The sequence below is a fragment of the Emys orbicularis genome, chromosome 9 (genome assembly GCF_028017835.1).
Source record: "Emys orbicularis isolate rEmyOrb1 chromosome 9, rEmyOrb1.hap1, whole genome shotgun sequence".
Classification (NCBI taxonomy): domain Eukaryota; kingdom Metazoa; phylum Chordata; order Testudines; family Emydidae; genus Emys; species Emys orbicularis.
In genome coordinates this window covers 101692284-101703105 of record NC_088691.1, presented here as the reverse complement: position 1 = coordinate 101703105, position 10822 = coordinate 101692284, and positions in this window count along the sequence as shown.

Below are 10822 nucleotides of genomic sequence, written 5' to 3'. Positions count from 1 at the left end.
CCCACACTGTAAAAATTGTTCCAGCACCACTGTTTGGCCCTGCCGCTGGAAACCTGCAAACAACACACGCAGCAATTCCGAGGGCCCAGGGCATTTCCAGTGCCTCATACACAAGTTCATCAGCACCCCAGTTTCCGCCTCTGCTGCTCAGCCCTCAATTTACCCCGAGCCGTGTGCCACGCTGGAACGCGGCGCGTGAGGCATCCATTAGGAATTGACGGGGGTTTTCTTTTATTAAACGGGAACACAAAGAAGCAAGACAAATAAAAACGTTCCTTTACCGGCAGATTTGCCTCTAGCAGACGTTATTTGAGCCTTGTACTGAGATTATAACCACAATCGGTCTCAAGAGTATTCTGGCTCTGTCACCATGAGCAGCCCTTGGAGCAGTGCCTGGAAAGGGATGGGTAGCTAGCGCAGGGCGTGGGTGCTGTGAGCATACATCAGGCCAGGGCTGTGTGAAAGGAGCTTTGGGGGGGGGTGTCACTCTGGTTCCTGAGGGACACGTGGCCACATCACTTGGCAGCCTCAGCTGAAAGGGGCCCTCGGGGTGATCTGGAGGCGCAGTGTGGAGGTCAGGGGCCCTGCCCCTGCTGTATCTCGTGCAGGGCTCATGCGAGATCTTTGGTCTCCAGACCTGCCGCTGGCACCTTTTCCCTGCACCTGAGCCAACGAAAGGGCCGTTCTCCAGCAAAGAGGACAAGCCCATGTTGAACTTGGTGCACTCCAGCTGCGTCCCAGTGTCCCAGCCCAGCCCTCGCGGTGTGAGGCCCGGCGCCAGCAGGGAAGCACTCAGCGCTACGTGCCCCACCAGCTGGCACCAGGGAGCTGTCCTGAAGGAATTTGGCTTTGGCGTGTGCTTGCCAATCCCCCGGCACTGTGGGGGATGGAGAGGGGGCAAACCACACCTGTAAGAGGCAAAACGGTTGGAGGTGCTGGTTTTCTCCCAGGGTTTCCAGCAGAAATGAATGAAAACCTGGTTTCACCTTGAAATCGCCTTTGTTGCAGTGAAACTGGTGAAAGGGGCACGGAGGCTGGTGATTAACCCCTGCTCGGGGCACCCCGCTGAAGCGAGCGACACGCAGCTGGGCCCATGGCCCACCCCTGACCCATGTGCCCAGCTGTGAAGCGTTTAGTCCCCATTGGCCATTCAGCCCTTGACCAAGCCCAGGCACAAGGTAGCAAATTGGTGCCAAGGGCAAAGGTGGCTCTTGTGCTATAGGATGGACGCCTGCCTGAGTGCCCATCCCCTCAGTGCTCATAAGCCAAGCAGCCCTCACCTGGCAATAGCAGGCAGTATCAACTCGAACCCACAACCTAGCGGGGCAAAGCACTCCTTATTCTCCTTGGCTGGCCCCAGAGCCAGGCTGTTTGGTGGACACGCCCTCCCTGCCAAGGCCCGTCTTGTTGGCCGTTGCTGTCCCTGCCCCATCCTATTCTCCCCCTCATGCCAGGTCATTCCTGCTGCTGAGGGGCCAGAGCCCTGAGTGTAGCCCAGGAATCTCTAGGGCAGCCCCTTACGGCAAGGCAGCAGCCAGCTTCTTCCATGCAACTGGGGCGTGGCAGGAAAGAGGCCTTGGAAAGAGGGGAGAGACTTTATCTCCTAGGAGACAGGGTTTGGGCCTGTGCTTTCCTGGCAGCTCCCCAGCAGCTGCGCCTCAAAGAAGCAGGGCCGAGCTGGAGGCAGCCCCAGTTGCGTTGCAACCCCCGGTGGATCACAGCAGCAGAGCTAAGCCAAGTATCTGCCCAAGGACCTGGCCTCCCAGCCAGGAACATAGATATCTGCTTCCAGAACAAGGTGGCCCCACTACCTAAAACCTGCACAGATGCAGAAGAGCAGCTGCTAGCATCACCCTGGGGGAGTGGCTCAGCGGACTAACGGCCGGATCTGCCAAGCAGGAGACTATGATTCCCATTGACCCCGCTCCTTGCTGGCCAGGTAGGAGGAGGGGGCAGAAACTCCATGAAAAGACCCCGAGCCAGGACGGGACGGGGCACTTCTGGGAAGCAGCCATGGTGTGGCAAGCAGCAGGAAGAAACCTCGAGGGAATTGCATAGAGTAAGTTGCAGCAGAAGCCCGGGACCCGCGGTGGAGCAGGGTATGCTGTCAGACCCGCAGCTGGGACCAGGTCTGCGTGGGACTTATGGGGAACAGCAGCGACGGGGCAAGCAGCCAGGGCAGAGGGGCCCCAGTGAGCCAGACAGGCCCAGCAGTACGTGCTTCGGAGCCATGGTATACCTGGCACCCGACTGGTATCGTAAAGGGTTGCTGTGCCATCTAATTACACTGACGAAGGCAGGGGCACCCCCATGCTCCCAGCAGTACAAAAGTCACCTGTGCCCTGAGTAGAAGGGCATAATCGGTTAAGCACACTCTGGATTTTCCTCTGTGGTTTCTTTTGGCGTTTTTCAGAAGCATCAGATACTGGCCTCTCGTCTGGCTCAGGCATCAGGCGAATCGCAGAGCATGGGTCCACTGCAGCATGTTTATTACCAGGGATCATACATAAGCCACAAACACTGATGGACGTACACAGCAAGTAATGGAGGCCAGAGGAGGCCTCCCCAAACCTCGTGCCGCTGGAGTGGGGGAGGGGCAGTGGCAGATTTGGGCCCCCCCCAAAAATCTTCCCCCCTGCCACTGCCCCAGGACTGGAGGAGCTCTCATTCCCTGCCATGGCTCTGAACTGCAGTGGGGGCACAGAGCTTTTGTGGTCTCAGGGTGGGAAGGGGGCAGGGACTTGGGGGAAAGAGGCAGAGTGGGGGGGGGGTGGAATGGGGGCAGGGCCATGGGTGGAATGGGGTGGGGCCACGGGGGAAAGGGCGGAATTGGGGAGGAACTCCGGGCTCGGCCCTGCAGTCCATGGGGCCCTGACTGAGCTCTCAGCACCCCCCTCCCCCCAGGGACTGTCTCTCTCACCAGCAGAAATTGGGCCAGTAAAAGCTCTTGTCTCTCTAATATCCTGGGCCCAACATGGCTACGCTGCCCATTCGCTGCACTCAGGTGATCAGGAACATTCCATTAAGGAGAACTATTAATCGGTGTCTATATTGCAGCGGATTCAGCTCCCTGATGCGCTCTGGGATCCAGGGCAGCTCGGACCCCACCGTGACGTGGGCAGTTTAGCCAGGTGCAGCTGCTCTTTGGCTCAAGCCTGGCAGGGCCCGCCTGGTTTGAGCACATCACGCCTTAAGGCCATTTCCCGCCTGCAAAGGCAGCTGTGAACGCTCAGTGGTTGGGTGTCCTTGGAAGGTAGGGACGAGGCAGGTGGTTAGAATGCAGAATCCCCACCCTGCGCTGGACTTCAGCCTGCACGGCCCCTGCGCAGTGAGCAGCTGTTATAAAGCAGCAGCCAGGAGTTGAAAGGAGCAGGAGAGAGACCCGCCTTAAATGCCACTTATGTAGTAGTGAGTGTAGGGCTGCGGTGGCGTCTCTGGCACTTTAAATCAACGCTGGCTGTCTCTTTCTATGGGCTTGCTGCAGAAATTAGGCAGTGAGGTTCTCTGGCCTGTTACACAGGAGGCCAGACTGGAGACCCAGCATGGTCCCTTCTGTTGCTAAAATCTATGAACCAAAACCTCGGGCTTGTGAGTAGCAGTTGCTGCACCAGGAACAACCTAGTCGAGCCCCAAACTGGCATGAATGTGTATCGTTAGTTCGATTACAGTAGATCTGGTCCCCATTGTGCTGGGTGCTGCACACACAGTGCGAGACAGTCCCCGGCCCAAAGTTATCCCCATTTTACTAATGAAGAACTGAGGCCCAGAGATGCCACCGGGTGTGTAAAACAACATACTTGGCCATAACAGCAGTGGTCACATCATCTCCTTTGTTCACATTGTCTTGAGGGCCAAGGCTGTTAATTCACTAGTCCACAATCACGCAGCCAGTCTACGGTGGCCCAGAGAATAGAACACGTCCCGGTCCTTAGCCACACCCCTTATTTCATCCTTGAGCTCCACTCCCCGAGGAGGCACTGGCCTTTCTGGAGTCAGCAGCTCTCACACAATCCCACACTCCACCCCTCAGCGTGGATGCTGGTTTAAAAGTCTCCTCTCACCTGGCCACCACGCCCACTCTGGGATTCATGTTTAAACATACTAGAACAATGTCGCTGTGGACAGAGCCATGCCTGTTTGAGACAGGATCAGTAAATACTATGAACCTGGTTCTCCATTGCCGTGAGGCTCTCTTGATGTCATTCCAGCAGTGTCAAGGCCCCATGCTTACCCCTTTGTATTAGGTAGGCCTGGGCTACGCTTAAAAATTCGCTTGCCCTAGCGCAATCGCTGAGGACTGTGAAAAATTTCTCGTCCTGAGTGCCATAGTTGGGTTGACCCAGCTCCTGGTGCAGCCGTGGCTACATAGATGGAAGAATTCGCCTGTCCACCTAGATCCCAGCTCTCAGAGAGATGTATTAATTACATTGGCGAAACTCCCCCCCTTCCACCAATGTAGGGAGCGGTTATATCGTGGCACTACCGCAGCACAGCTGCAGCGCCAGAGAAGTGCAGCTGTAGCATAGACGCAACCTTATGCAGGGCTGGCCTTACCATGAGGCAAACTGAGGCAGCCGCCTCAGGTGCCAGACTGTGGGGGGGTGCCACTAGGCCCCAGAGTGTAGAAAATTGTGTCTGCTGCTGGTGCATATGTATTCTCTCTGCTCTAGCTGCACAGAGATGGTGGAGTGCGGTGCTGGAGGAAGGAGGGCACAAGAGACATAACAGGCAGGCAGGAGAAAAGGTGAGAGGGAATAACAGAAAGCAGCAGGAGCTGCAGGGAGAGAGAGAGAGAGGAGGAGCCTCTTATGTACCTCTCCAGCACCCCCAGGAGCCTGGACTGATCAACACCAGCTTCTCAGGGAGCTTCCTGTCTCCTGCTGCTTCCCTGAACCCACTTGAGGAGAACAGGCGGTCAACTGAAGTTGTAGGAGCCAGTTAGGCCCTTAAGACACTGATATCTTCCCTCACTCAGGCCCTGCTACCAGCCTGCTTATTTGTCCCCTTCAATTGAGTGTTGAGAGCCACTATAGCTGGCACAGAACAGCAGTCATGAGTGAAAGAAGAAAATGTCCCTCTGGGGCAGCATTCAGAAAAAGAAAGAAAGCAAAGGAAGCTTTTCTATCTAAGCAGGAAGGAGCTCTGCTGAGATACATAGACACAAATGTTCACGGTGAGCCCTCCGGCCCCAGTGAGGATGTGAGTGGTGAGGAGATGCCTGATCTTCCAGTTAGTCAGAGTGCAGGTGACCTGGCAGCTACTGCAGCATCCATATCTCCATCTCAAATGGATGTAACCATGCACATTCCTGAAGAAAAGTGTAGATCAGAGAAGAATGTGGTGGAGGTGCAAGAAACAGCTGCTGCTGAGTTTAGTTCCTTAAGTCTAGATGATCCAGGACTGTGGACCCACTTGAGCAGTAGCCTGAGGGATTTCCTTGTACTGCATGGGCCACAGCAAGTGAAAAACTTTATGTTCCCCATAGACAATGAAAATAGAACTTTCCATCCAACACATTACTGGCGTGAAATCCCCAATGGTGACAAAGTGGAGAGGCCATGGCTTATGTACTCAAAAACCCAGAATACTGCATACTGTTTTTGTTACAAACTCTTCCAGTCTAATGTTCCAGTCACATTGGGTTCTACATGAACAAAGGACTGGAAAAATCTGGCTAGAAATCTGGCATGCCATGAGAAAGCAGCAAATCACCAGAGAGCATTCCATAGGTGGAAAGAGCTTGAGATGAGACTAAGGTTAAAGGCCACCATAGATGATCAGCATCCAGAGAAGATTGCATCAGAGTCTCTTTACTGGCAAAATATTCTGAAAAGGCTCATTGCCATTGTGAGAATGCTTGCTACCCAAAACCTAGCACTGCATGGCACTTCAGATCAGCTGTATGTGCCAAACAATGGAAACTTCCTTAAAATTGTGGAGCTCATGGCTGAGTTTGATGCTGTACTCCAGGAGCATCTAAGAAGAATCACCACCCAAGAAATGTACACACAACACTACCTTGGAAAAACAATTCAAAATGAGATCATACAGTTACTGGCAACAAAAGTCAAAGAGAAGATTGTGGCAGATCTGAAGTCAGCAAGATATTACTCTGTTATTCTGGACTGCACACCTGACATCAGCCATACGGAACAAATGACTTTAATGGTGCGTTTTGTAACAACAACAGAACCTAGTGAAAATGTCCCTGCAGGGGTGACTGTCAGAGAGCATTTTCTAGAATGTATTGACATTGATGATACTACAGGAGCTGGTATGACAAATGTGCTTCTTAAAAAGCTGGAAGATACAGGAATTGCGAGATAGCTGACATGAGAGGTCAGGGCTACGATAATGGTGCCAACATGAGAAGAAAGAACAGAGGAGTGCAGACACGGATCTGAGAGTTAAACCCTCGAGCTTTTTTTGTCCCATGCAGTTCTCATTCATTGAACTCGGTGGTCAGTGATGCAGCATCAGCTTCTAGTGAGGCTACTGAATTTTTTAATGTAATTCAAAGCATCTATGTATTTTTCTCTGCATCAACTCATCCAACATCTGGGAACATCCTCTCTGACACTGAAACCACTGAGTGCCACACGATGGGAAAGTCGAGTGGAGGCAATAAAGCCTATCAAACACCAAATTGGGAAGATAGATGATGCCATAGTTGCCATTATGGAGGATAATGCTATGTCAGGAACTGTTCGTGGGAGAACAAGGCAGAGGGAAATGGAATCACTAGAAACATATATAACTTCAAATTTCTGTGTGGCTTAGTGTTGTGGCATGACATACTGTTTGAAATAAATGTTGTAAGCAAGAGACTCCAAGGTGTTGACCTTGAAATATCTGGAGCAATGGAACAAGTGGACAAAGCAAAATCATACCTACAGTCTTACCGGTCAGATGAGGGATTTCAAAATGTTCTGAAGAGTGCACAGAAGTTGGCAGAGGAACTTCACACTGAAGCTATTTTCCCACCCATTCAAGAATACAAGAGTCACCGAAGAAGAAGACATTTTGATTACGCGGCACAGGATAATCCCATGAGACCCCAAACAACAATTCAAAGTTGAATTCTTTAACCAGGTGCTAGATTGTGCAATACAGTCGGTTGAAGAACATTTCATGCAGCTCAAGGAACACAGCAGTATAGTTGGGATGTTGTATGATAATCCAAGACTCCTCACTATACCTGAAGAAGACCTACACCAGCAATGCAGGGCACTAGAGACAGTGTTGACACATGATGACATGCGCTATATTGATGCGAGTGATTTAGGTGATGAACTGAAAGCCCTTTCAAGATACATTTCAGCAGGATCAACTCCAAAGGCTGTTCTGGAATATAGGTGCACAAATTCTATGCATCTGAAGAAGTGGGCTGTAGCCCATGAAAGCTTATGCTCAAATAAATTTGTTAGTCTCTAAGGTGCCACAAGTACTCCTGTTCTTTTTAAAATTTTTGAACAGGGCATTTTAAGTTGTTAGTTCTTCTTTATTGGGGTAGGTAGCAGAGCAGTACCGTGAGAGGAGTAGAACAGGAAGAAGGCAGAATTGAGACCTTTCCAAGTTTTGGCCCAAGCGAGGGGACCTGGGGGCGTCATTTGAGCTCCCCACCTCAGGTGCCAAAATGTTGTGGGCTGGCCCTGCTTAGTCTGTCGATTCTTAGGTACAGCCCTGCTTTCAAACCCTGTTCTGCCAAGCCTCCACCCTACCCAAGTGCCCAGACGCATCCTATTGCTTGTAGCAGTGTTTTAAACTCAGCCCCTTAACTGGACAAACATAGCAGAGGCCTGTAACCTGAGCTGGTTCCTTCATGCCGTCTGCTCTGACGATGTCCAACGTTTCCTAGCTCTCGTGATTCTGTTTCTTGGCTCATACCGTTTGGTGGGTTTTTTAAAGCATCAGCTCCCGGAGTTCGATAAGTACCTGAGAATTTCAGCTTTCATTTAATCAAAATAGTAAGTGTCCGGGTTGCCCAAAAAAGCTGGAAAATATAGCCCCTTAAAGGCTTTCAAGAAGGCAAAGAAAGGGGATGGATCACTCAGTGATTGCCTGCTCTGAAGCATCTGGCATTGGCCACTGTTGGAAGAGCTAGATGGACAATTGGTCTGACCCAGTATGGCCATTCTTATGTTCTTAAACAGAATCTAAAATTCATTTGTTTAATCTCATGCTTTTAAAACAATCTGGTGATTTTAAGAGACATTGACATGATTTCTGAGCATTTGGGGTTGGCAATCTTGCTGGTATTTTAATGGGAATGGATTTTTCAACCCCTTCCACCTCCTGCAAAAAAAACAAGTGATTTCTCTCCACTCCTCAAAGCTAATCTCACATGTGCCAAAAATCCCCTAAGCATCTTTTTCCTGCCTTGCTAAAAGCAAATGCTGCCATCTAGTGCTCTTACAGAGAATAGCAGCAGAGCTTTTTCAACCATTTGCTGGTATTGCTTCTAAGCAGCCACACATCTTCTAAAATGGCTGAAGCCCAAATTAAACCATATTCACCAAATCCTCCTAGCAGGGCTGGGGAGTACTGGTTAAACGACTTTAAAATAGCTGCCATGACTCCTGTGCTTTCTAGTCTCTGCTTTCCTTCTAGGACAAGGAGCAGTTACAACCTGGCTGCTTTAATTTTGTGAACTGTTCTGTGTACCGGTGAGGTAGAAGACAGGAAAAATAAGTGAGCACTTCATAAGGCCCCGGTTGGGCTTTGGAAAGGAACTAAAGTCTTTGGGGCAGGTTTTGCCTTTTGCTGTGTTTGCACAGCACCCCGTCCAATGAGCCCAATTTTAATTGGAACCTATGGGCACCACACGCAACAAAGGAGAGGGAGCTTCCATGTGACCATCTGCAGCTCCTCTTGTATAAGGTCCCATAACGCTTATTAGTAGGGATCGTGACGTTAGCTAGTAGGAATAAATGCAGGATAACTCCCAGCCCGTGCCCCCACTCACTCGCAGAGGCATTGCCTCGCAAGGGGGTACAAGCAAGAAAGGATGCAGCGGCTTTAAGCAGCGGAGCAGCAGGCAAGGAATGACCTGCCATGCTCCTCTAGTACATTTCAAGGGCAGTACTTTTAGCAGTGACAGCCGGGCCAGGAGGTACTCCAGTGCTCTACAGAATGTCTTTATGAAAGGCGGACACTTACTTTTGCCACAGTTGCCATGATCCCGCACTAACCGTCACACCTGAGATGCAGTTTAAGTGAAGAGACATCTTAGCTCCATTCTAAGCTGCCAGCGAATGGGACTGGCAACTTTTCAGAAGTGGTGTGCCGAGTCTTCATTTATTCACTCTAGTTTAAGGTTTCGCATGCCAGTCATACATTTTAACGTTTTTAGAAGGTCTCTTTCTATAAGTCTAGAATATATAACTAAACAATTGTTGTATGTAAAGTAAATAAGGTTTTTAAAATGTTGAAGAATCATTTAAAATTAAATTAAAATGCATAGCCCTCCGGACCGGTGGCCAGGATCCAGGCAGTGTGAGTGCCACTGAAAATCAACTCACGGGCCGCCTTTGGCACACGTGCCATAGGTTGCCTACCCCTGATCTAACAGTACGACAGTTTCCCCCGCCTCCCCAAGGACATGCATAGCGCTCCAGATTATGTATAGAAGAGACTCTCCTTGAGCACGTAAAACCTCACTCTAAAAAGTTAGAGATCAAATCAAGCCACGGTGTAAAACCCCCACATCATATGTTCCGAATGGCACTAAGATCCTAGTCTGGGAATTTCTCATGTGCTTTTGTTTTACATTTTAGAGCTTAGTTACTAGGGGAAGTTTCTACCACCATTGTCCCTTTGCAGGATACAGAAGTTTAGCAGCCGCTGCCTTGACCGTGGTTGTACAGATCCATGTGTTGCAGTCACTCATCTCATAAAGGGAAAGGGATGTATTCCTGGGCTGGACAGCTGCAAGGCTGAAGAGACAGGCTGTCATCTGTTCCACGTTCCAAGATGCACCCTTTGTGCAGGGGGTACAGCTGTAACGTTAGGCACAAGTGTTCAGAAAGGCCCTTTGCTCCAACAGCTTGGCTTGTGCACAACCCCTGGCCCCTCGAAGCTGCCGACTCCGGGGAGGGGAAGATCTTAGAGACGGTCTACACTAGAAATTCACATCAGTGCAGCTGCGCATGTCTGGTGAAGTGGTCTCCCATCAGCTTAATAACTACCTCCACGAGAAGTAGGAGCAAATGTCAGCACATAACACTGTCTAGGCAGGGGCACGATGGGGGTCAATAATATATGGAGATATACCTATCTCCTAGAACTGGAAGGGACCTTGAAAGGTCATTGAATCCAGCCCCCTGCCTTCACTAGCAGGACCAAGTACTGATTTTGCCCCAGATCCCTAAGTGGCCCCCTCAAGGATTGAACTCACAACCCTGGGTTTAGCAGGCCAATGCTCAAACCACTGAGCTATCCCTCTGTATTTTTCACATCCCTGAGTGACGTAGTGACCAGTGTATAGCATAGATCTGCCCCTGGAAATGCTCTGCCCTTTTATATGGCTGGCCTGCAAGCTCCTGGATCACCCCACCACAGCAAGTTTTCACCTATCACTCAAAGAACTTTGTGCCATACACCCTCAAATGAAGACAGGAAGGAAGGACCTCTAAACTGCTTGCAAGACTTGTATGTCACCCTACACCACCTAGCTCTCATTCAGAGCCATATCCCAAGATGCAATTGTAGTGGGAATTGCTGTGCTCAGCTGCACCGAGGCTGTAGAAAGGAAGCATTCTTGGGTACTTACAGGTGTAATAAGGAACCCATTCTAGGCCAGCAAGTTGAAGATTTGACACAG